The sequence below is a fragment of the Chrysemys picta genome, chromosome 2 (assembly GCF_011386835.1).
Source record: "Chrysemys picta bellii isolate R12L10 chromosome 2, ASM1138683v2, whole genome shotgun sequence".
NCBI lineage: Eukaryota > Metazoa > Chordata > Testudines > Emydidae > Chrysemys > Chrysemys picta.
The window spans coordinates 100,093,012-100,120,924 of record NC_088792.1 but is presented as its reverse complement, the minus strand read 5'-3'; the positions used below and the strand labels follow the sequence as shown (position 1 = coordinate 100,120,924).

Sequence of the window (27,913 nt, the reverse complement as noted above, 5' to 3'; positions counted from 1 at the left end):
AGAATGAAAAGCAGTGTGTTTATGATTTAGGTTTACCATATTAGAGGAGCAGCTCAGAATCTTACCCCAGGTCTCTAATTCAGCACAGAACTCACAGCCCAAAGACAGCAGGGATTTAAAGGAGATTTATAAAACACCTTTTGTGTCCTCCCAATCCTGGGCTGCTCCAGGGACTGTAGTGCCTCCTTATGTAACTTACATCACTCTGGGGGGCCTGTGTACATCACAGCAGCCTCCTCAAGCTGTTCTGTAGGCTGCAGTGCTGGAATCTCCTCAGTGCTTTGTTTGGCAGAGGCCCCCTGGAAAAGCTTCCTCCCAGCATGCTCACACATGCAGGGTGACCAGATGTCCCAATAACATCAGGACTGTCCTGATATTTAACCCTTTGTCCCATGTCCTGATCAATGTACGATCGGGATGCCATTCGTCCCAATACTCAGGTAAGGAGGTGAGCGGGAGGGAAGCGCTGACACCGTGGGTGCTCCGGACTGGAGCACCCATGGGGGAAAATTGCAGCCAAGCTCCCCACTCCTCTCCTCCTTCTCCCCCTCCACCCCCCGAAGCATGCCTTGTCCCCGCTCCTCCCCCCCCCCAGCGCTTCCCACCGCCTACAGCTGTTTGGCGGTGCTTAGCACTTTCCAGGAGGGAGGGGGGAGGAGCGGGTAAGTGGTGCGCTCAGGGGAGGAGGCAGAGAAGAGGCAGGGCAGAGACTTGGGGGAAGGAGGTGGAATGGGGGTGGGGCGAGAGCGGTGCAGGGGCGGGAAGAGGCAGGGGGTGGGCAAGCACCCACCCAGCAGAGGGGAAGTCGGCGCTGTAGGGGTTTGTGGTGGGCGCGGGGAGTGAAGAGACAAGTGGCGGGCAGGTGGCCAAGCGGATGGGGAGGCGAGCTGTGGGTGGGGGACTGAGGAGGGATGCAGCAAGCAGTGGCAGGCTGGGGGATGAGGAAGGGCGCGGTGGGGGGGGCGAGCGGGGAGGGGGCGGGACCTGGGGCAGAGTGGGGGCAGAGCCTGGGAGGAGTGGGGGTGGACTGTGGGCGGGGCTGATGGCACCCCAATGTGTCCCGATATTTTAGTGTGGTGATCTGGTCACCCTACACACATGGCTTGCGTGGGAGTGGGAGGCCTGAGAGGGAAGCCTTATAGCGGCCTTCCACCGTGCCTCTCCCAGTGGAATCCTCCCCTGTTGGAACTGGGGCTTTATGCCATTTCTGCCCTTTTACCCAGTATAAAGGGGCCAAAGTAGGGATCAGGGTCTCATTTCTGAATGCTACTCCCAGCTGTGCCTGCAGTAACCTGTGTTAGCTTATTTGTACAACAGGGCATCTTATACTAGCATTATAGGGCTGGTGTTTATGGTCTTGGTTAATAATTAGGGTGGGGAAATGCATGAAAATATGAAGGGCAATCAGTAGCAATGAGATATTAACTCAGTCTCCTGGCTGCAAATTCATGGACCTTTCTGCAGAGATATTTGGTGAGAGTCTCTTTCTTCTCACTTTTCCAGACTCAGTGTCTCCCAGTGGATGTGTTATATCATTGCTGCCAAATACAGCAAGCTTTTCTTGGCACTTTTCAGTTTCTGGAGGAAAAAATGGCAAATTATGAGACAGACAAAATACTTCCTCTCTATATACATAATATTAATGAGCACATGAGGAGCAACAGGTGGAACAAACCATGTTTTAGATTTATTGCAAAAGATGTCTGAAAAAAGGAGAGACAGTCCAATGTTTCCAAACGTCTAAAATTAACAACTCATTATTCTCTTTGTATAATTCAATTTTCATCAAACCATCATAAAATCGTAAAATACTACTCAAAGTTAACATTCCACCTTGCATTTTTTTGCCATTTTTATGAACTTTTTACAAAATAAAGCTTCAAAACTCACGATAAACTGAATACTTCTGCCTCAGCCTTAACTATGCCGTCACAATCAGCTCTAGCTGCTGTCATTTTTTTAACAGTATGTTGTCTAGACTTGCTGTGAACAGCAATAGATGATGTAGTTGTAAAAATGGCATCACCTTGTCTATCTACACAAGGATTACCACAATGGCAATGGAGGGTGGAAAGTGTTAAGAAAATCTCAGGATAGGCACAGCTATTTCTCCAGATTTAAAATGGAAATATCCATCACTGTAAGGGGCTTTGAGTTCCTCCCTTAATAGATGCTAAAAAAGACTGCAAAGTATTATTTATCATACAGCAGTGAAAAATGTCATTCACAGGCATGACATCCCAATGATGAATTATAAATATATGTGGATTTTGTATCAGAAAAAGTAAACTATTGAGTTTTATAGAGAAGACTCACTCTGAACGATTGCTTGTGGAGAAAAAATAATTGACACTTGCAATCTTTAGCTGGTTATAGCTCCTTGGTTAAAAAATAAAAAAGAAATTCTATTAGTTTGTGTTGTTCACAGGCTTGTTTTATAATACGTACACTATAAATTACAAGGAAGTACATGAAGGGGCTCGGTAATGTCCTTATCCAGATGACCTGTGCTCCTGTGATTTATTATGTCACCAGAACCCTAGTAATCTATAGCTGTCGGTCTCTTATTTATCTGTTTATTGACTATCAAATGCTCCTATTCCATTAACTGCTTGTTCTTCATTGAAAAAAAGCTTAATACATTTATCATCACTCTAGGCCTCCCCTTTCTGCAACTACCAGCTGCCCCCTGTCTGCCAGTAGTAGTACTCCTAGTCCGAGGTCAAGCCTTGCAGGATCATTACCATCTGTATAGGAATAAAAATGTGCCCTCTGTGCCAAGGGGTTTCTTGCCTCTGTTGTAATATCCACAAAGTCCCAGTCAGCAGACCTGCTCCTGGCTGTAGGCGGTTTTATAAGTGCTTGCTGCCTCCAAAGATGAGATAAGGATTTTTTATAAGGACTTTTCATTATATTTTGCTGGATTGATTGGATTCAGACTGAACTCCCAGTTGTCAAAGGGACAGAGGTGCCAAACACAGGATCGTCTCTATTTCCTTAAGGAGGTGCTGGAGATGCTACAAGTATTTCCTGCAGGGAGAACAATACATCTGCAAGTATCAGGGGGTAGCCGTGTTAGTCTGTATCTACAAAAACAACAAGGAGTCTGGTGGTTAGTCTTTAAGGTGCCACCAGACTCCTTGTTGTTTTAATACATCTGCAACACACCCCACTGTATTCTTCTGTCTACACTGGCTCCCAGTTCATTTCTAGATGCAATTTAAGGTGTTGGGTTTTAACCTCAAACAGGTTAGGTCCTGGTTACATTGGAGAACACCTCAATCCTGCTACTACATTGCAGTAGTTGAGATGTTCTGAGGCTCTTGAGCCAACAAACTCCTACGATGAGGGGGGTGGTGAAAAGGCATTTTGATCTCAAAAATATTCTCAATCTGTTTCCATTTTTGGTCAGCCTTAGGAGATCATGTGTGTTTGTGTGGCTACATGAGACAGCTTCTGTTCTAAGTACCGGATAGTGTTGTACAAAGGTTGTAGGGAGTTGACCTTGTCAAGTCTTGAGTGAATTAAAGGTCGTCTCAACCGAGTGCCAATAAACACGTCATGCCACACTAAATCATCATGAATTCTGTGTATCATATTTTACAGAGAACTATTTTAGATTTTGTTTTTAAATTATTAGAACTATTTTTGTATCCCTCCACTGGAGACCTTAGTTACCATGAACTCAGTCACATAGGGTCCAAAAGGCAAGAAATAACCTCTAAAATATTCAAAATAACTTTGCTAGACATTAAAAATTAGATTTTAAAGTTGTGCTACAGCTAAAATATGTCAGGCCAGTAGCAGGTACTATGTATCCTTTTGGGAATCACCAAAAAGGCATCACCCCTTTTCCAGGAGCATAAGGTCCCTATTTCTAGTCCACAAATTATAAGACCTTAAATCTGATCCTAGTGTAGGACTGAAATCCCCCATTTTAGAAGGTGGGGGGGTGGGCATTCGGGGAAGGGGAGAGAAATGTAGCTGAAAAAGACAAGAAAGGTGGCTATTAAAAGCTGCTCAGAGATTTTGAATGTTAGTAGTCATGGAGGAGGTGGCTAATGGGCAGAGGACAGGTAAGGTGATAAAAGGGTGCATGTTAAATTGCTTTTAATGTATGAATATTGTCACCATATGATGTGCACGTGTGTATGGGCACACAAAAAGCTCAGAGATAGCTATACATCATTTAAAACGGGATTTTTTTTTTTTTTTACCAGCACATTTCAATCTCAGCTTTGTTTTTTGGCTACACTCTGTCAGGGTGGCTGATATTTGTACAGCTGCCTTCTATCCTCCAGATCTGCTGAATAAGGGCCTGATTATTTTCAAACAACTTTTGCAATTATCCTTGAAGAAGGAAATTGCTACTTTATGTACAGTACATCTGTGATTATAACTGTTCCTTTTTTACACTATCGCTGTGTGGTCTTTAATTTGGCAAGCATTTGTAGCTTAGTGTTTCATGAGCACCCTCTATATACTCTGAAGAACAAAGAACAAATTTCAGAAAGCAATAGGACACTCCTAGCATATTTAGCTCTTACCCAGTTTAAAGGTCTCGCTCTCTGGTAACTCTGTTCAGGTGTTTTCTTTTAACTGTACATTGGTGCATAATAGTCTCAGAAATATGAAAATTGTTTTTCCCCCTGGAATCTATTTCCCCCCATACCCTTTTCCATTTGGCAAATAATGGATTTCTATAGATACAGGCCAGCCCCCAAATTTGGATCTGAATTCGGAGTCTGAGCACTTCGAAGGTACCTGGTGTTTAAATCAAAGTCTGCGGGGATGGACCCATTTTGACTAGAAAATAGATGGCACGAGGAAGAAAAGGAGAGAAATGTACTGCACAGTCTTTTATTAGGAAAACAAACAATTACTGAGAACAGTTTTCAGAAGAAAAATGCATAGAAAGTGTGTACGGGTGTTATAGAACATTATAACAAAGAGCCATTAGATAAGTATCCCCTGTTTAGATTCCCAAATGAGGGGAACCGGTTCAAACAATACAGTTGAAGGAAATTAGCATAACATATAAGGAGAGGGTAAGACAGCGCTGTATATTATGAATGTTAAAACAATGCCATATAATTGCAGGTTTTACCTGTCAGAGGCTATCATAATAGCCTACCTTTATGGAGTGAAATGCCTTTCAACAAGATTCTCAAAGTGCTTAACATTAATTAAGCCCCATAAAACCCATGGCAGGTACTGGTTTTACAGATGGGCAAATGCTGATACTGAGAGCTTAACGGACTAGCTGAAGATCATACAGTGAGTCAATGTCAGAGCTATGGATAGAACCAAGGGAGTTCTGACTCCTAGTACCCCACTAAAACTGGACCATATTTCCTCCTATTTAAGGTGATAGAATTGTAAAATAAATTGTTTAAACATGGGAGGTGTGCAAAAAGTGAGGGCATCTTTTCTGCAGCTGTTTAGATGAGCATCATACTACTGGCCTTGACATAGGAAGGTGGAAAGTAAAACCGGATCCAGTGCTAAGGGTGTCTTCCCATATTATTGCAGAGATAACCTATACATAAAAATGTTATGACGCAGTGGTGGCCTAATATTTTTTCAAAAAAATTCTCCCTAACATCCTCCCAAAAATTATTACAACCTCCCAAAAATTATTACATCCTCCCGAAATTTCACATGCCATATCTCATCAAATAATAGACTTTGGGGGGGGGGTAAGTTTTGAAAACACCAGAAAAGTAGTTTTAAAGGCTTTTTTGAAGGGTGGGGCTTATTTTGTTTTTAATCCTCCTCTTGTTCACTTATTGTGCAGAAAAAAAATTGTTGTCTCCTCATAGTTCAGAAAATGGCTTGGCCTATGAACACCAAATTTTTGTTTTTTCCTCTTCTTGGGGACAGGAAGTGGGGATAGGGAGCTCAGGCCTTGTCTACACTACAGGGGAAATTTGATCTAAGCTACGCAATTTGAGTTACGTGAATAGTGTAACTCAAATCAATGTAGTTTAGATCTACTTACTGTGGGTTCCACACTATGCGATGTCAACAGGAGACGCTCTCCCATCGACTCCCCCTACTCTTCTCGATCCAGTGGAGTTCAGGAGTCAACAGGAGAGCAATCTGCGGTCGATTTAGTGGGTTTTCACTAGACCCACTAAATCAATCGCGGATGCATTGATCACCACTCGTTGATCCCCCGTTAGTGTAGGCAAGCCCTCAGTTCCTGAAAGGAGCAATATAATGGAGTAGAGAAGGTGAAGAGGGGAGGTACAAGAGATTAAGGGAAGCATAGAGAAGGACAGAGAAAGCCAGTCTCTTATCCGTCCTAAAACTTCTCTAGATATCATTACTAAATGATTAAAATATTCAGTGGATAAAATCATGCTCTTGCTACCTATTTCCACCTAATCACTCCCCTCTTATAGTCTTGCAGGAGAAGAAACAGAGCACAGCTTCCTTCCTATGGACTTTCTCCACCAGTCAAATTTCAACTTTTGATGCTTTGTTTAAAAAAAAAAAAAAAACAGCAGGAAAATTCCCAAACAAAGCCTTTGGTTAAGAGAGTTACAGTTAAAAGTATGTTTCTGTGGAGTCCTGCTAATATGTAAAATATTACTTACCTTACAAAAAAAAAAGTATAGAATGTTTTAAATAAATTAAATGAACAGTGAAGACATCTCAATTCCCCCTTGCCATGTAATCCTTCATCGTGGTCTATCACCTCATGCAATCCTATCTGTGTACTTAAAAAATTTGCAAGTTTTATATAAATATCAAAATAACATCTGACTAGGGAGATTATAATTTCCTATATATTATAACAGTAATATATGCTATATTATTATTCACTCCAAAAATATGACATGTTAGGTACACAACCGTTAAAAGTTCCCACTTACAGTGTTAACATACTTACATGCAATACATTTCCTAATACAGAACAGATCAGTCATTCCAATTCTATTCATAAGAGTATTCTACTCCACCATCACATCACATTGTGAGAATTTAGATTGACTTAACACACCCTTTTTATTATTTACTATTTCTATTACTATAGTACTTAGGAGCCCTTGTCATGGACCAGGATTCCAACACACTGTATTTCTTTTGAAAACTATACTACACACTTAATAATGAATATATAAAGTCAACAGTACACATCAAGCAGCACATATGTATTCCAGAATAAATCAAGAGACAGTGTTGGGGAGGCATTGTAAGTGAGAGAGGGTGAAAATGGATCATATGATAATGGTAAACTGATTAAACTCCATAATGGTTCACTTTGAGTTTGTCGAAATTTGTAAAGAAATGGTAGCATTTCTTTTGAGTGTTCACTGGACTCTTGTGGAACACACTTTCAGTGTTAACTCTTTTTTAAACTATACTTTGTTATCTGGGAAATCTTACTGAGTCAGAGTCAGATTTTTGAAGAGATGGGCACAAACAAACTATTATATGCATTTTAACATGGCTAACTGTAAATGTCTACATCTAGGAACAAAGAATGTACTTACAGGATGGATGAGACTATCCTGGGAAGCAGTGATTCTGAAAAAAAAAATTGGGGGTCATGGTGCATAATCAGCTGAACATGAGCTTCCAGTGCAAAGCTGTGGCCAAAAGGGCTAATGTGATCCTTGGATGCATAACCAGGGGAATCATGAGCAGGTATAGAGAGATTATTTTACCTCTATATTTGGCCCTGGTGTGACCACTGCTGGAATATTGTGTCCAGTTCTGGTGTCCACAATTCAAGAAGGATGTTGATAATCTGGGGAGGGATTCAGAGAAGAGACATGAGAATGATTAAAGGATTAGAAAACATGCTTATCATAATAGACTCAAGGAGCTCAATCTATTTATCTTAACAAAGAGATTACACTTTATTGCAATCTATAAGCACCTACAGGAGGAACAAATATTTAATAATGGCCTCTTCAGTGTAGCAGAGAAAGGTATAACAAGATCCAATGGCTGGAAGTTGAAGCTAGACAAATTTAGACTGGAAATAAGGTGTATATTTTTAACAGTGAGAGTAATTAACCATTGAAACAATTTGCCAAGGGTGGCTGTGGATTCTCCATCACTGAGAATTTTTAAACCAAATTAGATGTTTTCCTAAAAGATGTATTCTAGGAATTATTATGGGGAATTTCTACGTCATGTGTTATACAGGAAGTCAAACTAGGTGATCACAGTGGTCCCTTTTGGCCATGGAATCTATGAATTTGCAGAAGTACTCTGCAACCAGTCACTCCCATTAAGCATGCTTCGTTTAAGTGCCTAAATGAGAGTAGAACTCTCTCTGGCCTTGAAGCTACCTGTGTTCCCATATGAAAACACTTCATTGAAAAAAAGAGTTCAGCTGAAAGTGTGTTTTAGTGGGAGCTGAGTTCTGTTGAAACTCTGGCCCTCAATGTGTTCATTTAAACTTGTGCAGAGTGTGAATACCTGATATTTGATATTATGTCTGGGTCTGATGCAGTATAGCAAATACAAATGTTCCAGCAAGTATTCTGAGTAGTGGAACACAGCAGCAGGTAAGATAGCCTTCTGTAGGTCCCATAATTGGAGCTTGCTGCTGCTGCTACTACATCCCACTACTTGTTTTTAATGGAAGACTGTGTGGACTAGTGAGTAAAGTATACCTTAAATTACAAAGGTAGTTTATTCACATTCATGGTAAGGGATGAAGTTAGTTTTCTTTTTCTTCCGCTTTTTTCATGTTTATACTTAAAATTAAATTGAACAAAACAACAGAAAATCAAAAGTAACAAAGTAGGGGATGGGCTAGGTGGTTTTAAGGCTATGTCTACACTTGGAGTTGGGGGTGTGATTCCCAGCTCGAGTAGATATACTTGTGCTAGCTCTCCTCAAACTAGTGTACTAAAAATAAAGTCTAGTCATGGTAGCCCAGGCAGTGGTGAGTCAGGAGTGGGTGGGTGAGGTTCTGTGGGCTGCAGTGTGCAGGAGATCAGACAAGATGATCATGATGGTCCCTTCTGATCTTAAAGTCTATGAGTGGCCACCCCAAGTACAAACCTGCCCAGACCCGTTGGCCTCTAATGTGTATTATTCCAAGAATGACTATATTCTGCAGTTAAAGGGTCAAATTCTGATCCCAGTTACTGTTATAAATTCAAACTCAACTGAGTTGTGCTTGATTTAAACACGTAACTGAGATCAGTATGGCCCGAGATCTCCATACTGTAGAAAGTTGCATGAAAATACTTTGGGAGAAGAATTAGTATCCTGCTGATAGTCTTCGGCAGTCAAGTAAACACTAATAAAATTCTAAATTTAGCCTCATTTTTCATCCCTGTGTGGATACCACTGGCTGATGAGAAAGCACTGTGGAAATGAATAATAAGCAGGAACTACCAAAATTTGTCTTCACTCGACTGGTGCCATGGTCCAACTTAAACAGCTTCAGTAGTGGGAGACGAATGAGCAGTGATTATCATTTATTCTGTCAGAAACAATGGTGGTATGAATGGCTCTGTCCAAAATAATAATCAGGATATTGGATCTGAGCCAGAGCAAAGGAAAGAGCAACACATGGTGTTTATGGATTTAAAGTTATGTTGCTTCTGTAACAGAGAGAGGCTGACATGCAGGGGAGGGAGTGAGAAGATGTGCTAAATACCATCATTTGAGAAGACCAATTACTGCAAGAGCAGATTTAGAAATATATGTATCTTTAAATCGTAAGCAGTAATAAATTGGTGTCTCTGTATTTTATTTTCAAATATACAAGTGGAACTCCAGCCTTTTTTCCATTTGAGCAGTCTGAAGCCTCTATTCATTCCCTTACTGACTCAGGTAAAGGTGTCTGCTACAGGTGATCTGCTCTTATCATTTTGCCTAGGCAATGGTTACAGGATGGAGAATTATTTAATCTGTAAAGGAGAATATGAAATGATTTAATCCATGTCTTATTTTGGTCATTTTCCTCCCTCCCCAATTCTAACTTACATCCTCTCCATTTGTAGCAGCAGTATCTGGTAGACATACTGGTACTGCAGCTGGATAGGCAAGGAACCTTTGATTCTACAGCACAAGTGCCAGTTGTCAGGGTGGTAGCCTTTTCTTCCCACATTTGCGCACAAAGAATGAAAAGCATCATCTTTCAAATGCTTTCAGCTTCCGCTGGATCGATAAAGTAATTGTGTCAAATTCCAGCCCTGTGAAGGGAGATACAGACCCACTCGTGTCAGTGCAGTTGCACTAGATTCCACTAGGGATTATCTGGGCATATTAGATTTTTTTTATCATTTAAATTATATATAGTATGTTATATATGTGTATATATATTTTAAAACCCCGCTGTTTTTATATGGGGCAAGCCAGTTCTACTCCATATGTTTTTATTGGGGAAGAGGGCAGGAAGTCATTCTGGGCCCACATCCTAATGTGCAAAGGGGTTTCAGCACCTCGAATCTGCCCTAAGATTCATGGGACTTCAGAAAGCTGTCAGAGTCCAGAGCCATTTGCACAGAGGCTGTATCCCACATTGCCCTCCATGACCTCCCCACCATCAACAGGGCTCTTGTGTAGCTCCCTCTATGTGCTGCTGTCCCAGGGAGGGCGCAGAGCGAAAGTGATTCAGCCTGAGGCTGGGATGCTCAGCTCTCCTGTCCTGTTCATCAAATCAAGTCTGCATATGGAAGGTGATCTTCTCTGTAGTCTAGGAGCCATGATGCAAAAGTGATGCAAAAGTCCCCTTCTCACATGGACAGGGGATCATCCTTCTCAAGCATGGAGCTCTGGGTGATTATTTAGCTACATAGTTTTGAATTTCTTTTTGGTTCTGCTCTTTCCTGAAGAATGCCATTTTCACAGAGCTAATACTTGCCTTACATAGAGCTGCATAAATTGAATCAATTAATCATTTGAGCAACTGGAAGAGAGGCAGGTTGAAGTGATCACTTTATATCAAACTGGACAACCATTTGGGCTGCGTGAGGTGGAATATCACTTAAAAGGGTGCTTTTTTCTCAACATCTTGTGCTTGTTGATGCTGACTATTGGGGATTCTTTGTACCTCTGGGTTCACTATGTCGTCTTGCTGCGGGAATTGTTATCTCCTTTATTAACTTCTCCCAGGTCAAGCTTCCTGATCTTTGACCTTTACAAAGAAACCACTATAGCATTTTACAGTAATGGTACTAAACAGTGCATTTTACAAAGTGCTATTGCAATGCTCTGGGCAATTACTGTAGAATAAAAGGTAAGTATGTCATTGAACATTGCCTATGCCATTGATGTGCAGATCTATCTTTACACTTCTGATCTGTTTCTTTATATTAAGTCCTGCACCTTACTTGTCCCTTTTACATCTCCTTCTTGGGATCTTACCCTCCTCTTCCCCTTAACGTGAACAAAGCTTCTCATTTTCACCTCCCTCTCTACGTCACTGACAACTCCACCATCCTCTCCATCTTTGAAGTCTGTAACCTAAATATTCAACCTCTTCCTCTTTGACCATTCATCCATTTTGTGTCCAAATCTTGCTTCTACTTCCTTTTAAGATCCATCTTTTTCTCGCCAGCCAGCCAGCCAGCCAAAACTCTCATTTGTGCTATTTTAGTTCCACCTTGATTACTATAACCACCACCACTACCACATCTCTGGTCTCCCCTAACATCCTTGTCATCCTGCTCCAGTACATATAAAATACAACTGCCAAGTTCACCATCCTTGCCTGTTGCTCTAACCACATTTTGAATCCCTTCCCTGCACCAAGTTCAAGCTTTTTGTTCCCAGATTCATGGCCATTCACAATTCTGCCCATCCCTAGGTGTCTGCCTCTTATCACATTGCTCAACCAATAGTCTGATGTGCCTTTTTCTGCACCTTTTTCTGTGATGCCCCTTAAACATGGAACATGTTGCCCGAACTGATCTCTAAGGAAATGATTCACCTCTAGTTTTATGCCTGTAAGAAATGAGCCAGTTAACTCTGGCTTTAAGGGCAGATGGGGTTAGATGGTATTTGGCTATTTATAATAATTTTAAATCCATGCAAATGAATACCAAAAATACGTGTATGTGATTGTATCTTCTTCTCCACCCTTCATGTACCACTTGTATTTTTAATAACATACTGTATTGTTGCTATGTTTCTACAACATCCAGGATAATGTGGACCTGATCTCAAATGAAGAGACAGGGTGGGATGGGAAATGGAGTCAGAAATAGGTGAAGTGACTTCCCCAAGGTCATGCAGCAGGTCAGTGGCAGAGCTGGGAATAGACCACTGACTCCTGACTCATAATCTAGTGCCTTAGAGAGAGAGAAGATGGGTGAGATTATATCTTTTATTGAACCAACTTCTGTTGGTGAGAGAGAGAAGCTTTCCACACATACAGAGCTCTTCTTCAGGTCTGATATAATCTAGTGCCCTATCCACTATACCATGCTGCTTACAAATATTTTTTAAAAAATAACTTACCAGTAATATCAAGAAAAAATCATATACTACATGTCTCTGTTTATATATTTTTGCAAAGGAAAGGTATGTTCACTTTTGAGTAACAAGAGACATTTTCTGAAATGTTGTATGCCAGACACTTGATTAGATTCTGACTCAAAATGCTAACCTTTCATTGCAAGCATGCATTTTAAAATATAGACTCCCGGTAAAGAATCATAGACTCTAGAGAGAGGGGAAGACCTATTACACATCTTATCCACCCCATGTCACTGCTGGGTTGTTCACTACACTCTACTCACAAGTGCTTTATCCAGACCACTTTTAAATGAATCAAGTGATGTAGGAGACTAGACCTGTGCTTTAGACAGGTGACTAACCAAATGGAAAAAGGCTGAACATTGTGTCCATTCAACACCAACAGATTGTTACATTATGCTTTCTGAATGGGTATTTAAGAGCAAACTTTTGATGTCTCTACTCAATTTTTTGCCAAAGTTGAGAACAGTGAGGCACAGGGAGAATCCTTTTAGGTACAAGACAACAGTGTGTTTCTAGATTAGGTTTTGAAGGGCTCAGAAGCATACACCTCACTGTCGGGGAGCAAGATAGAATAGATGACCTAATACTAGCTCTCTTTCATCTCCAATGTCTACTGATCTGGGATGGGTTTTGCTCTTAAATCTTAAAGCATGATTGTTCATGTAAAATCCACATTCAATTAAAATTGCCCTACACTGCCTCTCCTCTCCTTCCGACTTATCTTTTTAAGTATTCTGTTGTATCCAATTCCTGTACTGAGGCCAGGCAAATCTATCACATTATTAAATCCGTTTCACTAACGAGGTATAAACAAAAAAATAATTTAAAAAATGCAACATTTTGGGAACTTTTGAACAACTCCTTCACATGCATTTTTAAGGCAGTTTTCAACTTTAACCCAAGTTTCCTTTTGCTTAGCATACTAACTAGGTCAACATTCCAAGAGTGGCTCATGGGGATAATAATGTGTTATTTTAAGTAATTGAAATATTATCCAGGGTTCAGGAATCATTTTTCATGATTTTACCTTTTTCCTCTAGGTTGGTTACTTTGTTTGCATGGAAGTTTTTAGAGATAAACCAGTCCAGTGTCTCTTTTGTTATTAAAAGAATAAGCAAGCAGTTATAAAAACGAATATGAGTTTAAGCAAAATGTCACTAGCACATTTAATGTATAGTTTCCGAGCTTAATTTACAATAATACTATGCAATAGTCAAATCAAGGTTATCATTGAAATACAATCAATAAGTCCTTCTGGCAATCTTGCACAGTAATAAAATGATTTTTAGAATCCCACACATCCATCACCTTTAGAATGACATTTGTAACAAGGTGGCTTGCCTCTTAACAATTGGAAAGCTGGGGCTAACCAACCCTGATTACAGAATGAGCTGCAGCTGGGAGCGATGAGGGTGACTACCTTATAAAGAGCAGCAGGACGCTGCAATGAATGGGGAAATGTTCAAGGATTAGAGACTACTAGGAGTGAGTAAGCGCTAGCAGAAGGTTCTGGGATTCCAGCCAGGTAGGGCCTGGGATGGCCTATCAAAGCAGGAAAGGCCCCAGCAGGAAGGCCTGGGTGAAGAAAGAGCAACCTTTGTTTCTGTGAACTTTTGGATGGACTTGAAAACTTTATTTTAAAAGTTTGTTAATTGAATGAAGCACAACTTGAGAAGGGCTGGGAATGGACAAAAGTGTTTTTTGAACAGTCTAAGAGAAGAAACAGAGGCAGGCTGCTGTAGTGAAACCATATGCAAAAGGAGGCTGTCACCCCAGTTACACACTCCTTTAGCCCAGAGAGCTCTTACTAGTTAGACAACAAGCTTTTAGGCATTTTCTACTTTGGGAAACAGTTAGTGACACGCACATACACCACTCACACTAATGGGACTGGGAGTGATTTGAGCATCCTCAAATTGTTTGGCAGAAGGATTTTCACACCTTCTTCTACTTAGTCTTTGTATTAGCCAAATCAGCTGGGAGGTAGAATTTAAACAGAGCAAGGTGAATTATAATTGTGAATTATTTAAGAATACTTTACTAGATGCCCAAAAAGCCATAATCAGGAAGGACATGCTGCTTAAAAACACAACAGGCTTAAAAGGAAAGTGAAGGGAGCTGTAAAAAAAACCTGTATATATAACAAATGGAAGAAAGGGGAAGTTGACAGTAATGCATAAAAATCAGAAACTAAGAGCTGTAGAAAATTGATAAGGGAAGCAAAGGTACAGAAGGAGACATCTATGGCCAGCAGAGTAAAGGGAAAATAAGGAGTTTTTAAAGTGTGCTAGAAACAAAAAGAATCCTAACAATTGACAATTTTAAATCAGCAGGATCAGATAACTTGCATCTAAGAGTTTTAAAAGAGCTGACTGGGGAGCTCATCGGATCATTAATGCTGATTTCCAATAACTCTTGGAACACTGGACAAGTTCCAGAAGACTGGGAGAAAGATACTGTGCCAATATTTTAAAAGGGTAAATGGAATGACCTGGTTGATTATAGGCCTGTCAGTCTTGCATCGATCCCTGGCAAGGTAATAGAGTGGCTGATACGGGACTTGATTAATAAAGAATTAAAGAGGGTAATGTAACTAATGACTATGAATGTGGGTTTATGGAAAATAGATCCTGTAAAACTAACTTGATATCTTTTTTTGATGAGTTTTGTTGATAAATGTAAGTGTTGATATAATAGACTGACTTTGTACTCACATTTTGATTAAAAAAAGAAACAAACGATACAAAATTAACATTGCACACATTAAATGGATTTAAAATTGGCTAACTGGTCTCAAAATGTAATTGTAAACAGGGAATCATCATCGAGTTGGTGTGTTTCTAGCAGGGTTCTGCAACAATCTGTTCTTGGCCCTACGCTATTTAATATTTTGATCAATGACCTGGAAGAAAACACAAAATCATCACTGATAAAGTTTGCAGATGACAGAAAGCTTAGAGAAGTGATAAATAAGAGGATAGGTCATTGATACAGAGCAATCTGGATCCTTGATAAGCTAGGGGCAAGCAAAGCATTTTAATACAGCTAAATGTAAATGAATACATCTAGGAAAAAAGAATGTAGGCAATACTTACAGGACGGAGGACTCTATCCTGGGAAGCAGTGACTCTGAAAAAGAGTTGGAGGTCATGGTGAATAATCAGCTGAACATGCACTCCCAGTGTGATGCTGTGTAGGGCCAGCTTAGGCTTTTTTGCCGCCCCAAGCAGCGGGGGGAAAAAAAAGCCGCGATCGGCGGCAGCTCAACCGGCAGCTTCATTCCTCAGCAGTAATTCGGTGGCGGGTCCTTCGGTCCGAGAGGGACTGAGGGACCCGCCGCCGAATTGCCACCGAAGACCTGGACATGCCGCCCCTTCTTATTGGCTGCCCCAAGCACCTGCTTCCTGTGCTGGTGCTTGGAGCCGGCCCTGATGCTGTGGCCACAGGGGCTACTGCAACCCTTGCCTGTATAAACAGGGGAATCTTAAGTAGGAGTAGAGAGATTATTTTTATCTCTGTATTTGGCACTGGTGTGACCACTGCTGGAATACTGTGCCCAGTTCTGGTGTCCACAAATCAAGACAATTGTGGATAAAGTGGAGAGTGTTCAGAAAAAGCTATGAGAATGATTAAAGGACTGGAAAACATGCCTTACAGCAATAGATTCATGGAGGTCAATCCATTTAGTTTAACAAAGAGGAAGTTAAGGGATGGCTTGTGTACAATCTACAAGTACCTAAATGCAGAACAGAAATTTGAGAATGGGCTCTTCAGTGTAGCAGAGCAAAGTATAATACGATCCAATGGCTGGAAGCTAGATAAATTCAGACTGGAAAAAAAGTCATACATTTTTAATGGTGAAAGTAATTAACCATTGGAACAATTTACTAAGGGTCATGTTGGATTCTCCATCACTGCCAATTTTCAAATCAGATTGTCTTTATATATATATATATATATATATATATATATATGTTCTACTTCAAAAGGCATTATTTTGTGGAAATTGTATGTCGTGTGTTATACAGGAGGTCAGGTTAGATGATCATATTAATTTATGAATATTAGTAATGCGGCAGAGGGTACATTGGGAAATGCACTGCAATTTGACCAGGATACAGGGATTAACACACCTATTCTTCAAATGTGGCATGGGATGTTTAATGAACCAATATGGTTAGTACAATGATGAGCAGACCACAGTTTCCAAAGAGAGAGAGAACCTCCATTGTATGGCTCATTAAATAGAGGTATAGCACAACTAAGTGCAGTGGTCACACAATAGGGGCCAAATTTTCAAAGGTATTTAGGCTCCTAGATGAAGATAGGTACCTAGTAGGATTTTCAAAAGTCCATTGGGAATTAGGCACATTTGAAAATCCCACTAGGGACCTATCTGTATTTTAGGCTTCAAAATACCTTTGAAAATCTGGCCTTACTTCTTTAGTAAATAGCAAATCTCTGACTCTTAAGAGCAAAGAAATGTTAACTAGAAAGTTACTTGTTACAAATTGTATTTTCCCCCTATGTCCCACCCCTTGAAAAAGTTAACTTTTTGGGTTCATTCAATTTAAGATTTCTTTCTACGAATGTTTAATTCTAGTTAGATTGGATCAGTGGGCCGTTTAAAAAAAAAAAGCATTTCTGTTAACTTTAGACATTTGGTATTTATCTAGAATATCCTTGCATTTTACATTCCATATACATTCTCTATTATAGCATTTAAGGGGAGAGTGAGGTGGCAGATAGCAAAGCTGACATTGATATTTGAAATTTGAAGAGCATAGCACTTTAAAATTAAGCTCATTAAAGATAATGGAGTGATACATTGGTAGGACTTGAACTGCAAACCCAGAGGTGACAGGCTATTTGGTGAACAATTTACTGAGTGTCTCACTCCCCCTTCCCTAACCATGGGCATTGTAAGTTCATTCTATTAACCTTAATAGGTTTGCTCTCAAAGTGCTTTACTCAGAAGATTTAAATATGAATGCTTTCATAGGTTAGCCTGCAGTTAACTAAAGCAACTAAACTAAAAGTAGAAGCAATATATTAATCTATAAGCATATTTGTATGTGCGTACCCTGCCTGTAGGTGTTAACTGTGGTGAAACCTATAAATGTAAACCAGGAAGTGGTGTGACAGCCAGAATGCATTGTGAGGGTTTTTTTGTTAAATATTGTACATTAGTAATTTCTCCTTTTACTCAAATCTGTAAATGTCAATGGAAATCCTCTGCAGCTAGTCAATGCTGCTCCTTGCTCTAGCTGAAGAGTACTATAGTAAGAGAGAGACACTTTCCTCAACTCAAGTCCCCAGTAGATATACTTGAGGGTTTGAGCTCTGACACCATGCCCCCTGTAACATGTGCAGCTCTTGTCAGCTTGGGACCCAAACCCAAAACCAGCAAGCATGTTAGTCAAAATAGATTTTGGCTCAAACAGAAATGGCCCAGGTGGCACTAATGGATGACCTCTCAGTGGCAATGGGGGCCAAGCATAATTGCTCAGACCACAGTATGGGTGTAAATGTCAGCCATGGGTGTTACCCCACTTTGTCTTCTTTTCGACAGACAAGTCAAATACTGTCATGCACATATCACAAAGCTCGGAAGCACAAGTTGGTTAAGCTAAACCCACATATGAGAGAAATTATGCTAATTCTAAGACGAAAGCACTTACAGGAGCTCACTCAGTTCACTAACATTGCCATATACAGCATTCACTCTCCTATCATCAACAAGAGTTTGTGGGTTTGGAATTGGTATCTTGACTCCTGAATGCTGAAATGATGGTAGCAATAATTGTTTTTTATGGTTTGAGGGCCTGGTAACTGTGACACATGCCTTCCTCACTGCTAAGTTTAGCTACTGTAACTTTCTTTACCAGTTGGCCGCATGCACTACATCTCATTCAGAATGCAGCAGCACTTGTTCTGGGTGAGACAGACATGTATCACACCGGGGCTTCATGCACTTTCTAAAATTGCTTCCAGGCCTAATTCAAGTGCCTGGTATTGATTTATCAAAGACTGCCTCCTCATCTACTGGCCAGTGAGAGAACTATACTTGCCAGGGATAGAGCCCCTAGCCAGGGCCGGCTCCAGGGTTTTGGCCACCCCAATCAGCCCCCCAAAAAAGCTGTGATTGCGATCTGCGGCGGCAATTCGGCAGGAGGTCCTTCGCTCCGAGTGGGAGTGAGGGACCGTCCGCTGAATTGCCGCTGAATAGCTGGACGTGCCGCCTCTCTCCGGAATGGCCGCCCCAAGCACCTGCTTGACAAGCTGGTGCCTGGAGCCGGCCCTGCCCCTAGCAAGACTTGAGGTGAAGCTATCAAGAACCGGAGGCAAGGCATTTTTGGAGAAAGGTCCTAGACCAGTGATACTTAGACTGAGGCTCCTGCGCTGCAAGTGGTTTTTTAATGTGGCTCTTTGCAGCACATGATATTAAAACACTATGAGATTTAATTATTAACCAATCAGGATGATTTTACTATGTTATTAACCAATTGTAGTTGATAAAATAACACTATTTGGTCAGTCATTTTGCTGTGAGAATAATATGTATATATATAGGAAATGAAACAATGAATTCACGTTTATGTGGCTCTTTTGGGTAATGTTGATCGCTAATTTGGCTCCTGAACCACTGAGGTCTGAGTATCACTGTCCTAGACTATGGAATATATTGCCACAAGAAATTAGACTGAGTCAGAGACAGGTGTTAAGAGGAAAATGCAAAACAGTTCATTACATTGGCCTTTCTGCACTGAGGAGACAATTTTTTCCTCAGACAAAATTTACACACCCAAAAGAATACCCTCCTTTTAAGTAACAGCAATAGGCAGAACAGAGTGCAGAGTTCTCCCTTTGCAGCATTTCTCTGGAATATTCTTATGTCTTCATTCTTGTGCCTAGACATCACAGTGAATGGGGCATCTCCAGGGCCGGCTCCAGGCACCAGCTTAACAAGCAGGTGCTTGGGGCGGCCAAGGGGAGCGAAGGACCTGCCGCTGAACTGCCACCGCCGATCGCAGCTTTTTTTTTTTTTTTTGCCTGGGGCGGCAGAAATGCTGGAGCCGGCCCTGGGCATCTCATAAATTCCTAGCTAGATTAGATAACTAGCTTGCCTAAAACCACAGCAAATCTACTGAGCAGCATCAGGAATCGAATCCAGATCTTCTGCCTCAGAGGTCACCATATACCACTTTCCACACTTATAATAGTTTCTTCTTCTTCAACACTTATCTGAACAGTCAGCCATAGCAATTGTTCGCTGCTCAAGGGCTTGACAGTCCATTGGAACAGACTTGATGAACCCATGTAATAGGGGATCTGCTGCTGGGCTGCCTCCACCCCTTGGCTGGTGGAATTTTATCCCAGATGTACAAGCCCCCCGGAGAACAGCGTTTGCAGAAACATCCTCTGGCATTTTTGCGACATGTCTGAAAAGCGTAAAATACCATCTATGGACAATGGCCTCAGTAGTCTGTAGACCGGAGTTGGTTTTGTGAAAAAAGCATTATAGTGTTAAAAGCTATACTACTTATCCATAAGAATATCATCCTCCTCTTTCAGAAAGTTGCCTTTTTTTAACCACAGAATATTATTGCTGGTTGTCTTAGGGTTTTGTCAATATAATTTATGTCACTCAGGGGTGTATAAGCCACCCCGAGTGACATGAATTACACTGACCTAAGCGCTGGTGTGGATAGCGCTATGTTGGCAGGAGAGCTGCTCCTGCCAACATAGGTGCTGCCTCTCATGGAGGTGGTTTTATTATGGTGATGGGAGAGCTCTTTCCCCGTCAGCATACAGTGTCTTTACCATACATGCTACAGCGGCGCAACTGCATTGGTGCAGCTATGCTGCTGTAATGCTTCTAGTGTAGACTAGCCCTTAGTAAATGGCTTTTCCCCCTGATTCTTATACAATTGACTAATAAACTAAGACTTCCCTTTATTCTTTCATAATAAGCATTCATATAGTGCCTTTGTCTGCTTTTAAAGAGTGGGGTAAGCTTTATTAATTTCATTTTACAAAATGGTTAATCAACTTGCTAAGGTCACAGCATGAGTCAGTGGCAGAACACGGAACAGAACCCAGGTCTTCTGGCTCAGGGACCTACCCAGTGGCCACAGGAATATGTTCAACTGCTCTTTCCTACTCAATTGTGTGACCTAAAATAATCCACAAGATTTATCTTTGATGAGCAATCCACCACTGCAGCAACTGATTGCACTTAGAATCTTTCATGCAGATTTAAAAATATTATCTCCTAAGAAGACTCAGAATGACTTGGAAGTAGGGTGACCAGATGAGAGGAAGAAAATATCGGGACACATCGGGGGAGAGGGATGTCCGCCAGCAGAGCAGAGTGAAATATCGGGACAAACACTTAAATATCAGGACGGTCCTGATTTTAGCGGGACGTCTGGTCACCCTACTTGGAAGTTGGCTCCAGTGCTGATCTTGAAAGCTGTTTATGTTACTCAGTTTTGGCTGGCTGTGATTGACTGTCTATTTGTGGGTCTTTCTTCCCTGAATTATCATACCTCTCAAAATGGTGTTTCAGGGAGTTGTGGGGACTTAAATGGTTGACACAGGAGAGTTGCACAGATATAATATCTATAATAAAGCAACCTATTTATCTACAGATGTCTACACTTTTTGAATTATAAAGCATTTAGGGATGTTCAGACAATCAGACAGATGAGCTGGCTAATCATTCCTAACCAGATTATTCTGCATAAAGACATTGGAATGAACTCTTTCCAGGCAGCTCCATTTTAACTGTGGGATTATTTTAAAGGAAGACAAGGAGAAAATAGTCTTCACTTTTACTTTTGAAGGGGTGGGGGTCTCAGATTGACAGCCGTGAAGACTGAATTTCTCTGTTTAGCTACAAAATAGGAATAGCACAGGCAGCACCAGTGCAAATTTCTTCATACTAGCCAACCTGCATGCCTCAAGCCTGAAGGACCTCTGGGGCTAATATACATTTCTATGTAAATACTGTAGAACCTCCTTACTAATCATCCTACAGCTCCTCCTGTTTGATTGGTTTTAGTAACGCTAAAGTGCAGTGTTAGTGATGCAGCAACTGCATTCTGTGGCAATTGCTCAGCTAACTGATAGTTTTCATAAACAAAATTAGTTCACCCTAAATCTTATGTATCCAAAATTAAATATAGTTCTTATTTCTTTTTTAAAAAGCAGTATCTCCATATAAATGCCAGCTCACTAAACCTGTGCAAAACTAAGAGAAGGGAAATGTTTTGAGTCCAGGGCCTGACTTGACTAATTATCAGGGAAATTTTAAAGGGCCCATGAATTCGTCCATAACGTTTTCTGCCAATCTGAGGAACTTCCTCTATCAGATATTAATTCTATTGTCTGTTTAATGTATTTTCTTACATAGGGTAGAGCTTCCCACCCTTCCCAAGATTCTTCCCTTTTAACTAAACCAAAGGAAAGAAAACCCCAAAAGATCTCAACCTCTACTTTTTGGGCACCCCTCCACCAACTGCACTCTTGAGCAGCCTCACAGCAGCAACCTCTCACTGCCCTTTCAAAGTAATGGGGGCCAGGCAAGGACAAACACAGTAGAAAAAGCCACATTTTAGGTTTAATAGCCAACTTGGAAAGGAGGAGGAAATCTTGCCAAATCTTCTATGCTAACTAGGGATGTACTAGGTCCATACTTAACGGAGGACCTCCTTTGTGCAGTGGGAAGTGGCAATCAGTTGCTGCAGTGGTGGATTGCTCATTAAGTGATGCTCTTACTTTGAAATATTAAACTGATGTTGCAGGATGCTGCTGGAGATGCTTGGTTTTTCAGAGCTCCTGCAAAATCAGTGGCCTGACAGCTTGTTGTCATTAAAGGACCCAGGGCACTTTCCACACGTTTTGTCTACATAAAATTTCCTTTGCAGTGTTCAGCTGGACACTGTATTTCTCTTTCTTTCTGTCCTGAACTGTGTGATACTGTTGCTGTTCTCTGTTAGATAACTGTCAGGTTCCACCCTAGAGGTGTGGAGTGAACTGATTCCTATATAGTTAACTCTTAATTTAAATCTGTGGTAGAGATCATCCTCGAATCAAGGGACTGCTGCTGCTGAGTTAACTCCTAAAGAGCTTTAAGATTATGTTGGATAAAAAAGGTTCACCCAAGTAAGATGAGTGTTTTTTCAAAAGCTCATCAATCAGCAAGAATGAAGATCGGATAGCATGAAATCCTCCCCGTCCTTGCAGCAGAGCATGCAGATAAAGTATGTTTCCTTACAAATTCTTGCACATGCTGAAGGGATTGAAAGGTCCCTTTGTCAGCCCACTCACTCATGACTGATTTCCCCCTGTAACACTTCCCTTGTGATAAATATTGCATTACAATAGACAGCAGTTAGAAAGAGATACGGTTACTTTGTTACAACAGTGGCTGGCACTGGCAGGCAGTTGACCACTACACCCGGAGCTTTCAGGGTATGTCTACATTGCAGCTGGGATGGAGCCTCCCAGACTTGAAGTGGTGCAGCTCCTGCTATTGCGCTAAAAATAGCTGTGTATATGTTGTAGCTACTTTTTGAGCACACTAGTGCAAGCCCCACCATCACAAGTCTGTGGGGCCACGTGGGGAGGGTTCACTTCTAGATGCAATGTAGACTTACTCACAGGCACAGATAAAGAACTCAGTGAAGGAGTAGAGAAGGAATGAAAGTAGAAGAGGTAAGGAAGACAAATGGAGAGGTGCAGAACTTGAGAGGGGGCAAAGACAGGAGAGAAACAGCAGCAGAAAACTCATGAAAGGGGGGCAGAAAAGACAAACAAAAGGGAGACCAAAAGGCATGCTGTTCCAAACCAGCGCCTCACATCAGCTGGACAGATTAGCCACTGAGGACAAGCAGAAAACTGTTCCCAGAAAGGTTGATTCAGATGTTGGTGAAGCAGAAGCAGCATCAGGGAGAGACTGAATCACTGGACCCATGGTTGGGAAAACAATCAGCAAAACTGAAAGAAAAAAGACAATGAGAATGTTAAATAAGAGGATGAGAGCAGAGGCACCACAGAGGCTTAGTAGTAGCAAGGTATGAATTACCATCCATTCTATTGCTCCCTGAGCCAGGTATGTTGTGGAAGCAGCATACTCAGCCTATGTAAAATTTGCTCTTTACCCTGTCTAAAGAATAGTGTTGATATGCTCCAAAATACTGTCCAGATCTGATCGATCCTTCGATTGAAATATAGAATCTCAAGACTGGGAAGACAATTTTGAAATAAGGAGGTGATTTGATCCTAAGGGCTGTCATGGGGATGGCCTTGCTGGTATGTGTAGTGTAAAGTAAGTCCGTCACCATTTTTAATATCTTTCATTAAAATGCTTCCAGACTGCATCTATTTCCCCCCCGCACACTTCTTCAAGATAAAAGCACTTCAACTACCACTGCCCTGACTTCCTTGCTAACTTTGAGGAGTAAAATTGTGTGAAGATTTTAATCTTTATCCTCAATGTCTTTGCAAACTGCTGGAGAACACTCCTGAAAGCTCAAAAGGCCTAAAGGCTACATACTTTTTCAGAGACAATGGGTATGTCTACACAGCAAAGAGAAACTTGCGGCTGGCCTGTGCCGATTCGGGTTCGTGGGGCTCAGGCTGCGGGGCTGTTTAAATGCTGTGTAGACTTCTGGGCTTGAGCAGGGGCCCAGGCTCTAGGACTCTGGTAGATGGAAGGGTCCCAGAGCTCAGGTTCCAGCCTGAGCCGGAAGTCTACACAGCAATGAAATAGCCCCGCAGGCCGAGCCCTGTGGCTGCCATGGGCTAACCGTGGGTTTTTCTTTGCTGTGTAGACATACCAATGTTGCCAAACCTAACGCCAATGGAGTCTGTTAATGGGGTCCCCTGCCGGGGGCAGTGTGTTTGTTTTTGATCATGCCTCAGGTCAATATGTTACGCAGTACTGGCTGCGTCGTAACTGGGAGCTTGATATCTCTAGGGAACTGGGGTGTTCTTTCCTTTATATTGGGCACATTAGGTCCATTATCCTCCAGTTTAACTGGAAACCTTTGTTCGCTTAATTTGCCTTTCTTAATTTCCCCAATGCATATATCATTTCTGGATACATTACATATTTATCTTCCTCTTCTCTGACACAACCTCTGAACCAACATAATATAGAGTTTGAATGGAAGAGAAGGTGGCATGTTAAATCCTGGAGCAAGGTGTTCCAATTGAATGGGTTTGCAGGAGCCCCAGATTGCTTCAACTGTCTCTGTTCTTCTGGAAATAAATGCAACTAGCAAACCTGAAAATAGCAACTGCCATCTGAATCCTTGAGTCATGTTCCTTTGCTGCCCTCTACTGCAGGGCTCAGTATAATTCCTCTAAATTGTCAAAAAAAAAGAAAAAGGAAAAAAAAAGAGCAATCTTATATTTCCTCTGAAAGGCTGCCAGTCGAAGCAGGACTTGAAACCCAGGAAGACACTGAGAACTCAAAAAAGAAAGAGATGGTAGGTGATGGTGAGAAGTAACAGAGTAAGAAAGGGCATTAGTTACAGGACAACCAGCTCTAGTAGCATCAATATGAAATATCAGCTAAATCAGACACCAACCTAAAAGATGGCAACTAAAAGCCACATTTTCAGGGCCTCAAAGAACAATGACAGAACCATCCAGAACCTTTTAAAAGTTAAATTTAAAGAGATATTGTCAGATACTTTAGGCCTCATGCTGTTTGTTTGTCTGTTATATATTTTGCATACATTTACAAAACCCAATCTTAAATGGAAACAGGTTCCATGACTTTCTTAAATATAAATGAAAATATGCTTATTTAGATTTAAAGATCATCCGTCTGTATTGTGAGTGCAGGGAAACTAGAAAGTGAAACTGACTAGGAACAAAAACCTTTTATGTGAAGTCTAGTTTCATGATCCAATTCAAAAGCATTGAAAAAAGTAAGCCTCAGAAAGGATATAGTAATCCAGGCCCTGATCGTGCAATCTGAGCTGCATGAGTGCACCTTTATGCCTGCATAGAATCACCCTAAAGACAATTAACTTCCACACGGATGCAGGAGTCTAGTTATAGAATTGCCACCTTAGGCCCCAGATTCTTTTAGTTTTAATAATTTAGGATGATAGTTCTTATTTGTATGTTGACTGCACAATCATATAAAAAATCCTAAACCAGAATGTTTCTAACAGGTGTTGGTTTTTTTTTTGTGATTAAGCATGATGGTTTCTCTCATTTGCTTCATGCAACACCTCCATTTGTTTGGAAAAGTTAATACAAAGGAAGGGTTTTTTTTGTTTTTGTTTTAAAAGAACCACCTTTTAGATTTTAAATTGATTTTTATTAGCATTAGCCATTATATAATCACTTGTTATACCAACAGGTACACATCTGAAGTTATCTTAATATATTCAGCTTTACATCTCAGAGTAACACAGACCTACAACATTCTTTATTATTAATTTAAGCACTGATCATCTGTAAGCCTGTGCAGAGTCAGGCTCTTTATTAATTAAACACACACTTTCTACTGGCTACAGGCCCTCAACCAAAGCCTACCAAAATCAGTTAAAGCCCTTCCATAGATTTCCATGCACTTCAAATCAGGCCCAAAGAGTAAATAGTCCTATTGGGGTAGGATGGCTGCTCTAGTGGGATAAAGTACTCAATTGGGACCTTAGATCTGGGATAAATTCTCAGATCAGCCACAGCCCTCCTGTGTGACCTTGGGCAGGTCACTTAATCTACCCAGTGCCTCTGATCCCAATCTCTAAAATGGAGGTAGTACTTTCCTGTCTCACAGGGGGATATTCTGAAGAAAGAAGTCCATTAATGACTCTAACATTCAAATACTACAGTGATGAGAGCAATATAAGTACTTAAATTGAAGTCAATGGACCATGCCTTATAGTGTTTGCAGAATCAAACTCAGACAATTTTTGTCCCAGAGATCTTGCAATCTGTTACCCCAGAACTGTACTTCCTCACATCTTAATACAATGCTTTTAAAACTGTTTGCAGTCCTCTAACTTTATTTAATATATATTTTTTTCAAAATATCACTCTGCCCAAATCTAGTTCAAGAGAAATAAAAAACGAATAGGCTCTCCCACAATTTTTTCTTACCAAGTTGTGTTTTGTTACACACATCCAGTAATGACACTAACTGAAAAAAATATAAAATATTCAAACATCAGCAAAAGCTTTTTTTGTATTATTTGCAACTCTTTTTCTGCACCTATTTCTTCTGTACTTTTGGTTTGCTGGCAGGGGTTGTGGTGGAAAGCTGGTCTGACTTGCTTTTACAGGGAGCAGAACTGGGTCATTGCCACTCTCCTCAGCATGCTGTTCTCATATATCCTACACTATTATAGGTAATGCAAGGAAATCTGAGTTGTCTTTGCTATTAAAGCACCCCTTTTCTTTTTGTAGCTGTTGTCCTCTTGCTGACTTTCTTTACAGATTGATTGTAGAGCTTAATATTTTTCCTTGAAAGATAAGTCTCCCATTCTCCCATCGCCCCCTCCCCCCGCAAAGACAAAAATATAACATTTTCAAGCCAGTGCAAATTACTAGTGCCCCACGTGGGGTTAGTAAAGCATTCGTGCAAGAGGACAGCGCCTAAATAAAAAGAGCTGCCATCTCTCTCTCTTTTTACAGCTTAGCCGGGTTGGCCAAAAGTCTCAGAGGTGGGTGAGTGCCTGAAGTCAGGCATCTAAAATGCACAGCCCAGCAATGATCTCGCAGGGGCTGGGCACCTGCAGCTCCCATTGGAGTCAGCAGCAGAGAAAGGTGCTCAGCCTGCGACGACATCTGCAGTTGCACTCCCTGCCCACGTCCTGCATGGGCTGGGCACGCTCCCTCTCGCTCTTCCTGTTGCAGCCGTTCTAAATCGATCGCGGAGCAACGGATCAGGGCCGAAATCGATGCCATCGTCGTTCCTCCCCGTCCCTTGTCCTCGCCTCTCCCCAGGACACCTGCACGCGCCCGTCCTAGCGCCAGGCCCCGCAGCAGCAGGGAACGGAGTCTCAGGTACCCCGGCGCGAGCGCCCCGCTCCCAGCCCCTTCCCGTGCTTGGTGCAGGGGGCGCTGCACGGTCAGCTGCTACTTCTGCTTCCTAGGCTGAAACTCACGTGCTCAGCAGCCCCCGTTATTGCTGCTGCCGCCAAGGCGCCTCTTGTCACCCTTTGCTTCCCTGGGGATTGGGGGGAGATCTATCCCCCCCAGTGGGGTACAGGCTCCTAGGGGAGAAAGCCCCCTCACACCTCTGCCTTCTCTTCTGCCTTTCAGATCTAAACGTGGAGTCCCCTTCCAGTTTGCTAGCCGAGTTTGCAGCTAAAAGCAGCTGTTTCAGCTCAGCAAATAGAGGATGCTCGTGATTCCTGCTTCCCTGTTCCTACCCCTCTCTGCGTTGGCTTTAAGTGCTGGCGCCGTGTGGCGAAATGTA

General features: G+C 41.5%; 1 protein-coding gene and 1 long non-coding RNA gene across 7 annotated transcripts in view; one reads left to right on the top strand and one right to left on the bottom strand.

The window, feature by feature from the left end:
- Positions 1 to 23,466, bottom strand: LOC135981422 (uncharacterized). Its single transcript, XR_010598426.1, has 5 exons — positions 23,329 to 23,466; positions 15,558 to 15,591; positions 7,677 to 7,759; positions 7,503 to 7,536; positions 1 to 1,578 (listed from the first exon to the last, which is right to left on the bottom strand). It is a non-coding gene; the product is annotated as an uncharacterized LOC135981422 (long non-coding RNA).
- Positions 23,467 to 24,266: 800 nt separating this feature from the next.
- Positions 24,267 to 27,913, top strand: part of TPK1 (thiamin pyrophosphokinase 1) — a 502,338-nt gene continuing 498,691 nt past the window's right edge. For all 6 annotated transcript variants that reach the window (XM_065583869.1, XM_065583872.1, XM_065583873.1 and 3 more), the window contains exon 1: positions 24,267 to 27,498. The gene's annotated coding sequence lies outside the window, so the exon portion shown is untranslated. The remainder of the gene's footprint in view (positions 27,499 to 27,913) is intronic.